Source organism: Syzygium oleosum, unplaced genomic scaffold (assembly GCF_021117445.2).
Source record: "Syzygium oleosum isolate NSW1041296 unplaced genomic scaffold, Sole_v2.1 Sole_v2.26, whole genome shotgun sequence".
In the NCBI taxonomy this organism is placed as follows: Eukaryota; Viridiplantae; Streptophyta; class Magnoliopsida; order Myrtales; family Myrtaceae; genus Syzygium; species Syzygium oleosum.
Window position 1 is genome coordinate 3,923,051 of NW_026607510.1, and position 14,184 is coordinate 3,937,234.

General features: G+C 39.7%; 1 pseudogene; it reads left to right on the forward strand.

Annotated features, from left to right (window-relative positions):
- The first annotated feature begins 2,084 nt into the window (after positions 1 to 2,084).
- On the forward strand, positions 2,085 to 6,962 carry LOC130134616 (monooxygenase 2-like; annotated as a pseudogene).
- The last annotated feature ends 7,222 nt before the right edge of the window (positions 6,963 to 14,184 follow it).

The following is a 14,184-nucleotide window of genomic DNA, read 5'->3' on the forward strand; positions in this document are numbered from 1 at the left end:
AAACGGTCATCTAATTTGTTTCTTTCATGAATGGTGATGAAGTTTATTGCAATTCATAACCGAAAAGTTCGTGGTATCGTTTGTCTCACGGTTGCCCTCATTTTTTTCGTAATTTCTAAGAACCTTTTCAATTAATGATCAGTTGCATCATTGTTAGGGTGTGATTCATACTTCCCATTGACATGAAGATATGGGGGTCTTGCTTCTTGGTGAGTAGGTGGGGGTCCGAGATGGAGGGGGGCACCCCGACGGGAGTTGTATGGGACAGCGCCCTCGCGACGCCAAAGAGTTTTTATAATTTGGACATATATTTTATTAGTAATTTGGGCTTAAGCCCTTGAATATCTATTAAGTATATATAATCTCTTCCTCTTGTAATTGAATGTTGTAATAGAGAGGTGGGAGGTGCTAAATTTAGTGGAATCAGCTACTAGACGTAACCTTAGTTTAAGGGTGAATCAAGATAAAACCTTATATCTTGATTTCTCTTTTTGGCTTTTACTCTTTATTTCGTTGTGCTTGTGCCCCTAATTCTAATAATCACGAGGGATTTCATTTTGGGTGAGTTCTTTCTAAATTTGGCTAAAAGTCTAGATGCAAAACGAAACAATAGGTACATCCTATCCCTGCAAAGTCACAAAAACTAAACAAAGAACGCTTCGAGTGCATTGAACTTCACTAAAACCGTTTGAGTTAATATAGTTAGTACTAGCGACAACCTGTTAATTGATTAATGGGACGATGAGACAAATGGTCATTGAACTTTTGCCCAATATGCAATGTGATTCATGAACTTTAGCTCAATGTGCAATGTGGTCTTTGGACTTTTCTTTTGTTCAATATGATCCCTAAACTTTTGATACATGTTCAATGTAGTCCCTGAACTATATGAAAATATTCGATGTAGTTCTTCCATTAATTTAAGATCAGAGACAACAGTAAATATTTTCATATAGACTAGGGACTAAATTGAACATATACCAAAAGTTTAAGGACTATGTTGAACAAATTAAAAGGTCAGGGACCACATTACATATTGAACTAAAGTTCAGGGACTGCATTGAGAAAATTAAAAGTTCAGACATCACATTGCATATTGGATCAAAGTTTAAGGACTATTTATATCATTTTCCCTTGATTAATCCATTCAACGGTGTGGACAGATCTGTATGGAAGCAACCTGATGTTCTTGTTCCAAAAATGTTGTTAGTGTTATTGATGTGCTTGTAGAGAAAGGGGCGGATTATCGGGTGCTGAGATACACGTGTGAGTTGTGTTAAAAAGTCTCATATCGGAAAAATCGGTGTGGTGTATAATAATTAATGATCTCATAACTCATTATTTTAAGTATTTAAGTAAAGATAGGATCAACTAGATACGTTAATGGGTTTGGATTTGAGTTCTCCTTTGCTGATCTTCCAACTCCAGAAGCAAAAAATTTTCACTTCTGACCATCCAATGTATCGTTGAATATGCGCCATGTATACAAAACTTATCCATCATTATGAATTTACCAAATGAATCAGAAGATGCTCATTAAATTTGACAAACCAAATGAATTTGTAAAAATCTTTATTCCCTTTGGAAATTTTAATTTTCACGAAGCAAGAACGTTTTTTTAAAAAATATAAAAAAGGAACCGACACTAGAAAATCAGTTCATATTCACGAGCGGTCCTCAAGTTTGGCTCCTTTCTAAAGATGGGTCATGTCGAGTTCAATCATTGCCCCCCTACATGCTGCACCTGCATTTGTAAGTTTCGTTCAATGATGCTTCGGTAGCATACGCAAGCACGTACGTAGCTATCGAAAGACAACAAGTTTGGCACTCGATAAATAGCGACCATAATAAGATAGGAGGCTCCTGGTCCTGAGCTGGACATTACAAGGCTCAACGAGATAACATGGGGAAGGGACTCTTTGGTATGGTGGAGGCTCGGCTCCATGTTCTCTCCGTATTCTCTCTTTCCAGGGAAGAAAAAAATTTGAAGAAAACATGGGGGCCTCTTGGGTGGTGAAGCCTTATCCCAATTCTAAACAAGCGCACGCGCACACGCACAAGCTTGAAGTAGAAGATGATCATAAATGGAGGAGGTGGTGATAGTGGGCACCGGCATCGCGGGGGTGGCGACGGCAGTGGCCCTTAAGAAGGTCAGTGTTTGAGTCCTTGTCCTTGAGAAATCGAAGGAGCTACGGGCGACTGGCGCAGTTCTCGGTCTCTACCCTAATGCATGGGTCGCGTTCATTGCACTCGGGTTTTCGGACAAGCTCAGAGCCCTTTATGCTCCTTTTGAAGGGTAAGGTCCTTGTTTGCTGAAGAATTAAAAACCTGATCCACTGTTTACTTCAACAATCATGTCTAGAATGAGAAATCTAAACCTTTCAATTTGGTCAATTAATTCCTAAACCTTTTGACGATTTGTCAATATAGTCTTTTTGGCTAAGTTTAACTCGAAATCATTGATGTGCACATCGATCGCCCTATGTCACACAATCAGTTCTGACGTGAACAATTTCATCAATTTAAATTTTTTTTATTCTTATTTTGACTGTGGCCAGCGACCCTCGCCAACATTGGGCGAGGGCATTGCGACCCTTGTTGCAAGGGCCGCGACGCGAATAAAAAGAAGACCGATATCAAGACATCATTTGCGAGAGAAAAAACATAAAAATTGAGTGCATTATGTGAATAAAAAAACAATTCAGTGGCCGATCTTTAAGGCTGCGAATGATAACCATTCTGTTTTTGTTTTTCTGTTCCAGAAACAAGTTTAGAACATAAATCCGTTTAGTAACGCAATTTCATTTTTCAATTTCTGGAACAAATTTTGATTTCAAAAATAGGTTTGGAACATAAATGAGAAGTAAAAATTTTCTACTTTTCTATTTCTAGAACAAAAATGAGAAATTCTTCTCATCGGTCGCCCTCACTACTAGCCAGTCCCCCACCCACCGCCCATTATCGCGCAATTGTCGGCCGCTGCCTCTCGCTGTTCGTCGTCTCCCACCGCCGGCAGCCCTTTTCTCATTGTCGGCCGCCCTTTTCTCGCTGCCGCCCACTGTCCACTGGCCACCATCTCCCACCGTCGACCGCCCTCCTCCCGCCGCTGTCCCCCTCCCGCTGCCGGTCGTTGCATGCCTCCTGTCGCTGCTCGACACCGGATGCCTCCAGTTGCAGTCCTCCGCACTGGCCACGTCACCGTCTGCCGCCGCCTCCCTCCACCGTCCGCCGCTTGTCATTCGCTACCACCATCCGCCCTCCTCCCGCTACCGCACCCCTCCTGCCGTCGGCCGTCGCCCACCTCCCGCTGCTTTCTGACGATGGCCACCTCCAGCCACCGTCCTCCACACTAGCAAGTCGCCGTCCGCCGCCCGTTGTTCGCTGCTACCGTCTGCCCTCTTCCCGCCACCGGCTGTCGCCTACCTCTCGCTTCTACCTAATGCCGGCCGCCTCCTATCGCCATCCTCCACACTAGTCGCGTTGCTATTCGCCACCCGCCGTTCACTGCCACCGTCCGCTGCCCACCATCCGCCGACCGTCCACTTACCGAACACCCAAGAGGGAGAAATTTTGTGCCATTATCAAACAAATTTTTGTTTCAGGAACAGAAATATAAATTTCTGGTCAGAAATTGATTTCTGAAACAGAATGGTTGTCATTTGCAGCCTAAATTGATTTTAGGGATAATGACACAAATAGTCCCTGAACTTTGACTTAATGTGCAATTTGGTCCCTGAACTTTTAATTTGTTCAATGTAGTCCCTGAACTTTAACATAATGTTCAATTTGGTCCCTAAACTTTTAATTTGTTCAATGTGGTCCCTGAACTTTTAATATGTGTTCAATTTAGTCCTTGAACTATATGAAAATGTTCAATATAGTCCCTGCACTTGAATTAATGGAAGGGCTATATTGAACATTTTCAAATAGTTCAAGGACTAAATTGAATACATATTAAAAGTTCAGGGACCACATTGAAAAAATCAAAGTTCAGGGACCAAATTGAACATTAGGTTAAAGTTCAGGGACTACATTGAACAAATTAAAAGTTCATGGACCAAATTGCACATTGGGTCAAAGTTCAGGGACTATTTGTGTCATTTTCCCTTGATTTTAGGTTTCGGGAACTTCTTAAATCGGTTCTTTTTATAATTAAAGATCCAGGATGCTTGACCTTGAATCTATTCGACCGTTTTCTCAATTACGAGAAAAAATAATTGTACTTATTAATATTCTGATTTTTTCTTTTGTATTTGTATTGAGGGGATACATGACCGATATCATGACTAAATCGATTCAAGAAGTGCATTATCCTCCAAATAGCCGGAATATCTAATTTGCTCTCATATTTTCTACCGACCTTTTCATAATCACTTTGTTTCGTCAATTTACCGTTTCACGATTTAGATCATTTGATTTCTTGTAATCTTTTGCTGTATGTTTCATTGTGCACGAAATGATACAAACGACCATCAGAAACATACCATGAATGGGACAATTAACCCCTATTTTTACGGCTCATCTTTGGCAAAAGGACACTATAAGTGCCATAACTTGTGTACGGCGCTCACTTTGGTGCTATAACTTTTTTTCAGATCACTTTGGTGCCAAGTCGGAGGAAAAACGATCACTTAAGTGTCATAACTTTTTTTTGGATCACTTTAGTGCTAAAAATTTTAAAAAACGATCACTTAAGTGCCAATCTCCGGCGAGACTCCGGCGAGCCACGTCAGCTTCAGAAATTAATAAAAAAAATGCCACGTCAGATTTCCGGCGAAAAATTGTGTACGGCACCGGAGTTGGCACTTAAGTGATCGTTTTTAAAAAATTTTAGCACTTAAGTGATCGTTTTTCAAAAATTTTAGCACTAAAGTGATCCAAAAAAAAGTTATGGCACTAAAGTGAGCGCCGTATACAAGTTATAGCACTTGTAGTGTTCTTTTGCCGCTCATCTTTTAAGAAGATCATCATTAATGAAGTTCGACTACTTAATACTCCTTTTGTGAGATAGAATTGGATAATTTTATCCGATTATGTTGTTGAATATAGGTCTCGAGTTAGATGCTCACAAAAGAAACTCGATCCAACTAGGTTTCTTAGTTTAAGTAGGTTTCATATGAGGAATGTCCTATTTTAGATCCAATTCTTTTCTGTATAAGAAGTGGGTCTTTTTCGTGAAGAGCATCCAAGAGGAGCTTTTGGTGTTCAAGCCAATAACTCTTGTGATATGATTTGTCAATACCTTTTGTGAGACTGAGAGGTTACTTCGCAAGGAATTCTGAGGGTTAAACATTATGTGTTAGAGGCTGGAAATATATCGTAAGTCTTTAAGTGACTCGAGTATTATTGTAATCTCTGTTGAATCGCTTGATCTATAGTGGATCTTGTGTTGTTCTCCGTGTGGAGTAAGTCCCAACGACCGATCCACATAAATTCGATATCTGATTTATTTTTTTATTCTGTTTATCTTCTTGTTTGATTGCTTATTTTTTACAACAATTGATTATTTCGTGCATGTGTTTTCATATGCTAGGGATAGAAAACCATGCCTTTTGCATTGAACAGGAATGGAGCCCAACCAAGAGCGGTTCACCGAACAGTCTTGTTGGAAGTTCTGGCAGAGGATCTTCCTCCTAAAAGCATTCGATTCTCTTCCAAGATAACTTCCATCGAAACCCAAGTAGAACAAGGCTCGTCCATTTGTATTGTCGCGCTTGATGATGGGACCATCATAAAGTCTAAGGTCGCTACAATTCTCGAGTACCTTCTTTTATCGACTTTAATTTATCCACACTGTAATCAGTAAATTATCGTACGTGTAGGCCGTTATAGGATGTGACGGCGTGCACTCTGTTGTGGCCCGTTGGCTCGGACTTCGCCCGCCGGTTTATTCAGGCAGGTCGGCAGTGCGAGGGTTGTCCGTGTTCCCGAAGGGTCACGGTTATGACCAGAGCCACGGGATTCAACAATTTCTAGATGTGGGCAAGAGGGCAGGTTTTATTACTCTCAATGATAAGGAAGTGTACTGGTTCTTCGTGGGGAAGAGGCCTCCTAAAGGTACCTTACATATTACATTTTATCTTCCATTCAATCGTTTTTTATTTAATCTACTAATAATCTCGAGTGAGTCGCTTCTTTCTTGATAGTCTACATAGAAAAGTAGCCAGATTGCTTTCAGTGGAAAAGAAAGAAATAGTTATGAAGAATTAATTCACAAATTCGGAGATGAATGTAGATGTGATAAACATTGACTAATTAAAGCCGACTCTTTACAAATATTTCCCATCAACATCTCTCTTTTTTTTTTTTTATCAGATTCCTAACTTTCACTGAACTATGATTGCAACTTTATTAATAGCTTACATATCCTCCTTAATCCCTAATATTTCAATTCATAAAGGTATGGAAAAAGGAGCAGATCCAGAAATGATACAAAGGGAGGTGATCGAAAATTTGGCCAAGGACTTCCCGCCCGTGTATCACGATGTCGTCAAGCGCTCCGATCTTTCGAGTTTGACATGGGCCCTGCTGATGTTCCGATATCCCTGGGACGTCCTGTCCAGAAACCTAGCCTGATCAAACGTCACGGTGGCTGGAGACGCTATGCACCCGATGACTCCCGACATGGGCCAGGGTGAATGCTCGGCGCGCAAGGATGCGGTGGTATTGGGTCGGCACCTCGGGGACTCAATCTCCAAGCACGGTAAACTCGTGACCCAAGATCTCGGATTTGCTATAGAGAGGTATGCAAGAAGAGGAGATTGAGGGCGGCGACCCTGATAACAGCACCGTACGTGTTGGGATGGGTGCAACAAGATGGGTCTAGTCGATTAACGAGGTTCCTAAGAGATGTTGTATTCTGTAGGCTCCTCTAGAGTGGTAAATAAAATTTCACAATATGATTGTGGGAAGCTTCCTAATGTCTCCTCTTTGCCTCATGTGAATCCGAAAGCTCCATCTAACAACGGAGTTGCAAATGGATAATGGTCTTCTATGTTGTTTGATAGACGGTGATGAAGTTTATTGCAATTCATAACAGAAAAGTTCCATGGTATTGTTTGCCTCACGGTTGCACTTGTCTTTTCCTATTTCTTTGGAACCTTTTCACTTGATGATTAGTTGAATCACGAGGGATTCGATTTGGGTCAGTTCTTTCGAAGTTTGGCTAAAAATCAACACACGAAACACAGCAATAGGTACAACCTATCTCTACATGGTCACATAAACTAATCAAAGCCCTTCGGGTGCATTAAGGGCGCGTTTGGCAAGTTGCCAAATAGTAAAAATTTCCGTTCTTTTGTTCCCAGAATCAGTTTTCGAACAGAAATCCGTTTGATAAATTTTTTGTTCCTGGGCACAAATTTGCCAAAATTTGTTCCTAGAATCAGTTTTGGAACAAAATCAAAAAGCAAAAAAAGTAGCTTCTTGTTCCCAGAATCGCTTTTGGAACAAAACCAAGAATCAAGAAAATTTTTTTTCTTTTTTTTCTTCTTCTTCTTCTTGGCCTGTGGCCGATTGCCGGTCACCGGCGACCGGCCACAGGCCAGGGGCGGCGGCGGCAAGGGCCGCGACGCCCCTCGCCTGTGGCCGGCGAGGGCCGCAACGCCCTTGCCAACCCTGGCCTATAGCCGGTTGCTAGCGCCGGCGACCGGCCCTGGCCTATGGCCGGTCGCCAGCGCCCGCAACCGGCCATGGCCAAGGAAGGGGAAGGGGAAAAAAAAAAGAAAAAAAAGAAAGAAATATTAAAAAATTCAAAATATTATTAATAAAAAGAAATTTTGTACAATTACCAAATCCATTTCTGTTCTTTTTCTATCCCAAGAATAGAAATTTTGGGCAGTTACCAAATGCCTTCAAATGCTTAGAAATTGTTTCTGAGCACATAATAAGAAAGAATCATTTTTGAGCAGAATCAGCTTTCGGGAATAAAATGGTTGCCAAACACGGCCTAAACTTCACTAAACTTCTGCAATTTGCGTCTTTTAATCAACAAAAGCATGAGAGCACATCGAACCCATCGGTACACCTAAGCTCATCCATGCTCTCAAAGATTTTTGGCCAAGCTTCTCTAGCTTAGTTCAAGGCTGAAACGAACCTAGAAAATTAAAAATCAGATACCACGACGAATGTCTTTGAGTCTATTTTCCAACAGTGTATGGGTCGCTCGCTAGTTTTAAGCGTAGTGCCATTTCACGGATTATCTTTTTCGCGTGGTCATATATGAAGGGTTTTGTGAAGATTGATCATCATGCACAACCTGAAAAAGAAAGACAGTACTAATATGTGAAGAAAAAGGGGTCTCTCAATGAGGCCATCCCTTATGATGAAAGCAAGGCAATGATGTGTTGCCCCGGTATTCTTATTTACAAGGACCAAGTGTATTGCGACGATTTTACCTATAAGAGAAAGCGCTTTTGAGATATCAATTCGCGATCATCGACCGGACACCCGTCTGAGATTGAATTTCCATGATTTATTCAAGTGATGAAATCTTTATACGATTCATCTACAAAAATGAGATATCAACTCTCAATGATTTATTTTTCAAAGAAGTGCCTATAATTCCGAAGGATTTATCTAAAAAAAAACTGGGATTTCACTTTCCAAACACCTATGCAAAGCGATGTGACATTAATTTTGAAATATTTACATACCAAATGTAACTCCAGATATTTTTTTCTTGTTTGTTTGAACAACTTAATTTATATTGAAGGTCCAATGCCAAGTGCGATTTCCAAACTGTCCAATTATAGACCTAGATCTCGTAAGTCGTTCGATTGATTTCCGTGAATTTCCAAAAATAAAAATTTCAAATCAAAGTGAATAAGTAAAGAAAAAAGTCATACTCCGAGTGGCTGACAAATTTTTATTTTCAATGCCATAGACACGTAGATGTACGAATGAGGTTCGACGCCTAAATGTGAGATATATTATAGGTTCAAGGTTCCCATCTTAATAAGGTAATTGCGGTCGCCCATTGTCGTGAAATCCACCGACAGGGTAATGCCTTTTTCCCTTATTAAGATGAGCGGTAATCGCTCATTGTGACAAAACCCGCCACGAGGTCATCTATCCTCAACACCATCTTAGTGGGTTTCCTAGGGTGCGATCTGAGGTTTTAGATTGCAGATTGTGCATGCATTAAGTATAGTGCCCCACATAAGCATACCTTCCTACTTCTCCCTATAAGACAAATGGGTCCCGGAGGCAAGGTGTATGGTGGAAGTTGAGGTTGCGATGGGGGTTGAAAGCAAACGATATCCGTCTATTGTGGAGGTGGTCCTCACTGCGAGGACGGTGATCCTGTCTTGCCGGTGAGATTTGAATGTCACTATTTAGATGGTGGTCTTGTGCGAGCGCTTTGAAGTGATGACGAATGGTGATGAATAGTGACGAAAAAAAGAAAGATGAACAGTAAACGAAAAAAAGAAAAAAGAAAGAGAGATAAAATATGGGAAATTCAAATAAACTATTTCAAACAACCTCATTTTGAGCAAAGTTGTCCACGTCAGATCACTGGCTTGCCACGTAAGACGATCGACGATGATTGGACCGTCACGTCAGCAATTTCCGATAAAAACCGAAAAGGAAAACATTGGAACTTCGCACGCAAGTGTAGGACTAAATTATTAAAATTGTAAAGTTTATTACTGAATTGACATCCATACAATAAATTTATGACCGATTGGATAATTTTTTATATATCTCTCATTACTATATATATGATAGGAATAACACACCGATTCTAGGGAAATAACACAAGCAAACAACCCACACAAATAAAAGAGCAGAATTGAAAGAATACACTAGAAAATTTATTATTGAAGTTCACCCAAACTTGGGCTACATCTCCGCGCAAAGATACCTTGCGAATCCACTAGACTTCGAAAAAAGTAGGAATATAATGATAATATTCTCTCAAGATGAGGGCACAAAGAGATTGAGAACACTCACGAAGAAAAAATCACTTTTTCTTCTCTTTTTGTCGCACACACTCACGTTTTTCTTCCTTTTGGCTGTCACGGCTTCTCTTTTTCTATTCTCTCTATTTTCTTCTTAGCCATTCACAGCTGCTACCTATCAATAGCTGATATATGAGGTGTAGTTTTTAACCTAAAAGCAAAATGAAGGGAAAAGAAAAAAAAAAGCCCTTAATAAAAAAGCTTGGTTTCACCCACCAACAATCTCCCACTTGAAGACAAATACACTCAATGCACCAAGCAACTTTGCATCCATCTACTTCATAAACTAGTAATTGGAACATGTGCCTCCGTGATACTCATTAATTAACACTGAGTAATACCAATGGCAGTAGTACAGAAAGTATGCTTCTCTTTGTCTACTACCTTGGTAAACATGTCAGCTTTAACTCATGATCTTTCAATGTTAATCTGATGAAATGATAACGCCTATTAATATGTTTAGTCCTTGTATGATAAGTCGCATTCTCTACTAAGTGCACTGCACTATGACTATCACTCCATAGTGTGCTCATTGGCTGCTTTCATTGTAGCTCCTCCATATAATTTTGTAACCATATGATTTCCCAAAAAGCTTCTATGATCGCCATGTACTATCGTCAATAGAGCCACTACTTTCTGTAGTTGAGATACCCAACTCACTATTGTACCTGCAATTGTAAAGACATATCCAATGGTACTCTTACCACTATCTTGAACACTCGAGTGATTTGCATCCACATAACTCTACAACTCTAAACATGTACATCCATAAAAAAAAAGAGTAATTTGATGTACTTGCTAGATATCTTAATTTCTATTTTAGTGCATTCCAATGATCTTTGCTCGGATTCTACAAATATTGACTCACAACTCTCACTGCCTGTGTAATATCTGATCTCGTGCTTAACATGGCACACATCAAACTTTCCACTGTTGATGCATATGGGACTGCCGCAATCTCATCTTTCAAAGCCTGAGTGCTCGGACACATATCTTTGGAAAGTTTGAAGTGACTCGCTAGAGGAGTCACAACCGGTTTTGCCTTATTCATGTTGATTCTCTTTAACACCTTGTTCACATAGTGTTCCTGCAACAACCATAATTTCTTAATGTTCTTATCCCTAATGATTTTCATGCGTAAGATCTTCTTGGCCTCTCCAAAGTCCTTCATAGTGTTCTGCGATGCCAAAATCTTCTTCAATTCCGTGATTCTCTTCATATTGGAGCTAGCCACTAGCATTTAATCCACATATAAAGAGAGATACACGATATCACCATTGCCATACTTGCGAAAATAAACACAATGATCAGCCTCACAATGTGCAAATCATTTTTCTTCCATGAAATCATCAAACTTTAAGTATCATTGCACTGACCTTGCTTCAAGCCATACAAGCTTTTCTTCAAGTGACATACCATGTGCTCCTTACCTTTGAACTCAAAACATTTATGTTGTGCCATGTATAACTATTCATCTAGGTCACCATGCAAAATGTTGTTTTTATATCCAACAGCTCAAGATGAAGATCTTCCACTACAACTGTGCTCAGCAGAACTTTGATTGATGTCATTTTCACTACTGGTGAAAATACCTCAAAGAAGTTGATCCCTTCTTTTTAAGAAAAATCCTTGACCACAAGTCTTGCCTTATATCTGATACTGCTATATGCTTCATTTTTAATCCTATACATCCACTTGTTTAACAAAGCCTTTTTACTAGTGGGCAACTTGGTCAACTCCCAAGTTTTGTTATGAAAGAACGAGCCTATCTCGTCTTTCAAAGTGCGCTCCCACTGCTTCTGAGATGTATCTTTCTTTGCCTCAGCACAAGTCTCTGGGTCTCCTGAATCTGTATATAAGACACGGCTCTAAACAATATTTACTGATGGATAAAAAATTACCTTTGGCATTCTCACACGTGTAGACCTCCTCAAGACAAGTTGTGACATCCTGAAATCCGCATACCCGATTAGTGATGTTAAGAAAATTGAAATTGGTGATAGCAATGATTTATTTAAACAATTGTCGAAACATTTTCGATAATATGGACTTGGCATATATTTGATTCGAAAATTTTCGAAATTCATTGGACAAGTGGTGGACTTCATTTTCGGTCATATGTGCTCAATATACATGTTAAATGACATAATTAGGACTTCAAATATGTGATCGGCTACAGCTTCCCTAAATGCCCTCTAGTTTATTCATTTTCCAAAGCAAATAATCATTACCTTACATGTAATGATTATGGCAGATTTTGGGTGACCAATTAATTTTCATGCAAAACCCCATAAAGGGTTAGACACTCAACTCTCTCTCTCTCACCCTCATTTTTCTTAAACTCTCAAGAAACACTCTCTCTCTTTCTTCTCCCTCTCGGCATCGGACCCTCTCTCCCTCTCGTCTCCATTTTTCTCATTTTCTCTCTCTCAAGAAACTCACGACCAGCAGCTCAAGAAGAGGAATCCGGTCCTAGCAGCCTTAAGGCAAGGAGAAATTGCTATTTTCTACTTCATTTGATCTTCTCATCTCTCGGTTTTGTGGTGTTTCTGAGCTGTGGTTCGGTTATGTTGTTGCATGTCTCTCGGCCGACTCAAATTTGGGGAGAAATCGTATGTTGATGGTTGTGAGCGAGCTGTTGGGTTGAGATTTTTGGAAATAAACTCTTGCATGTTGGATTCTAGCACTCGTAGGCCTTTGCATGTGATAATTCGTGGGTTTTGATTTGTGTAATGAGCTCATTTTGTTGAATTCTAGTTGAGATTGCTTGTGCATGCGAGTTTTAATTTCTGATTTGGATGACTTTTGAACTAAAATTTCGAATGGTTCAAGTTGGGTTGATTTATGAGCTATTTTCCAGATTTGAGACAGTTCGACATACACTGTTTGCCAATTTTATACGGCTCTTTATGTTTTGAATCTTACAGAACTTCCTTCATGAAAGTTATCCAAGACATCCTGGACTACAACATAATTTAATTTCATATTTTTCTGAGTTGAAATGATTTGCACGCTTGCTCGAGACATTACCGGTTTTTACATGTACATTGCAGTACAAACTGCGACCTTTGTGTATTTCTGATTTTTTATAAATTTTTCCGATTCTAATTTAGACATGATTACTTCAAACAAGTTGCAAAGGACATCTATCGTTAAAACATATAAAAATTTCAAATTGTTTTGAATAGTTTTGTTTTGTGAAATAATTATTTCTTGAAATTCATAAATTCTGTTGTAGTGATTTTGATTTGCCTCACTTTGAGCGAATTACTGCAATTTATGTTAATTGATTTGGACTTAGTGCCCTCATGAAATTTTTTAATTATGATCTTTCCTATAACATGTTAAGTTTTCATGATTTTTTGAAATTATTTGCTAAGGTAATGGCCTTGATTTCTAACATTACTCAAAACTGTTTTGTTTTCACATATTGTTTGAAATTCATGAATTACTTCTTGAGGATGATTGAATATTGATTTCTTGTCTACTGATGATAGGAACTATACTCATTAGGCTTTCTAATGATGCTTGATTTGTTTTGATCCAATATCAAATGCTTGTTGAACTTTTTCCATCTTCGTGAACTTGAAAATCTGGAATTATTGTTTGCGTTAAACTTGAGTAGTTAGCGAGACACGTATTATCTTGGTGTGGCATAGCACCATTTCGTGTGAAAGTCATGCCGAATGAGATGAGTCACATGGTGTATAAATGTCATGTCACTGCATACCTATGATATGCTTGAAATGTGTGAGAAAGAAAAGATGTTATGTGATGCCCAAGGCTAACAAACCTTGGAAGTCTTGGCTACCAAACCAAGAACCTCGATGGTGCTAGGTAGGTGTCGAGATGCCGAAGGCTAGCAAACCTTGGAGGCTTTGGCTAGCAAATCAAGATGCCCCAGAGTAGGGATGTCTGCGGATAGCAAACCCTGATAGTCCGGCTAGCAAGCCGGAAGTGACCCGCACAGGTCGGCTAGCAAACCGGTTGTACCGTGAGATGGGGGTGGACACGACAACATGACGAGTTGTGAAATGAGACGTGTAACGCATCAAATGCTTGCTGGTATTGTGTGTCTAACCATTGCGTGAAAAGTGGTGAATTGGAACGTGTGATGTATGAAATGCATGCTGACATTGCACATGTGGTCATGGTTACGGCATTATATGAGTCGCTTATTGGCATTGCGTATATAGTCATAGAATGCTGCATTTGAATTGTA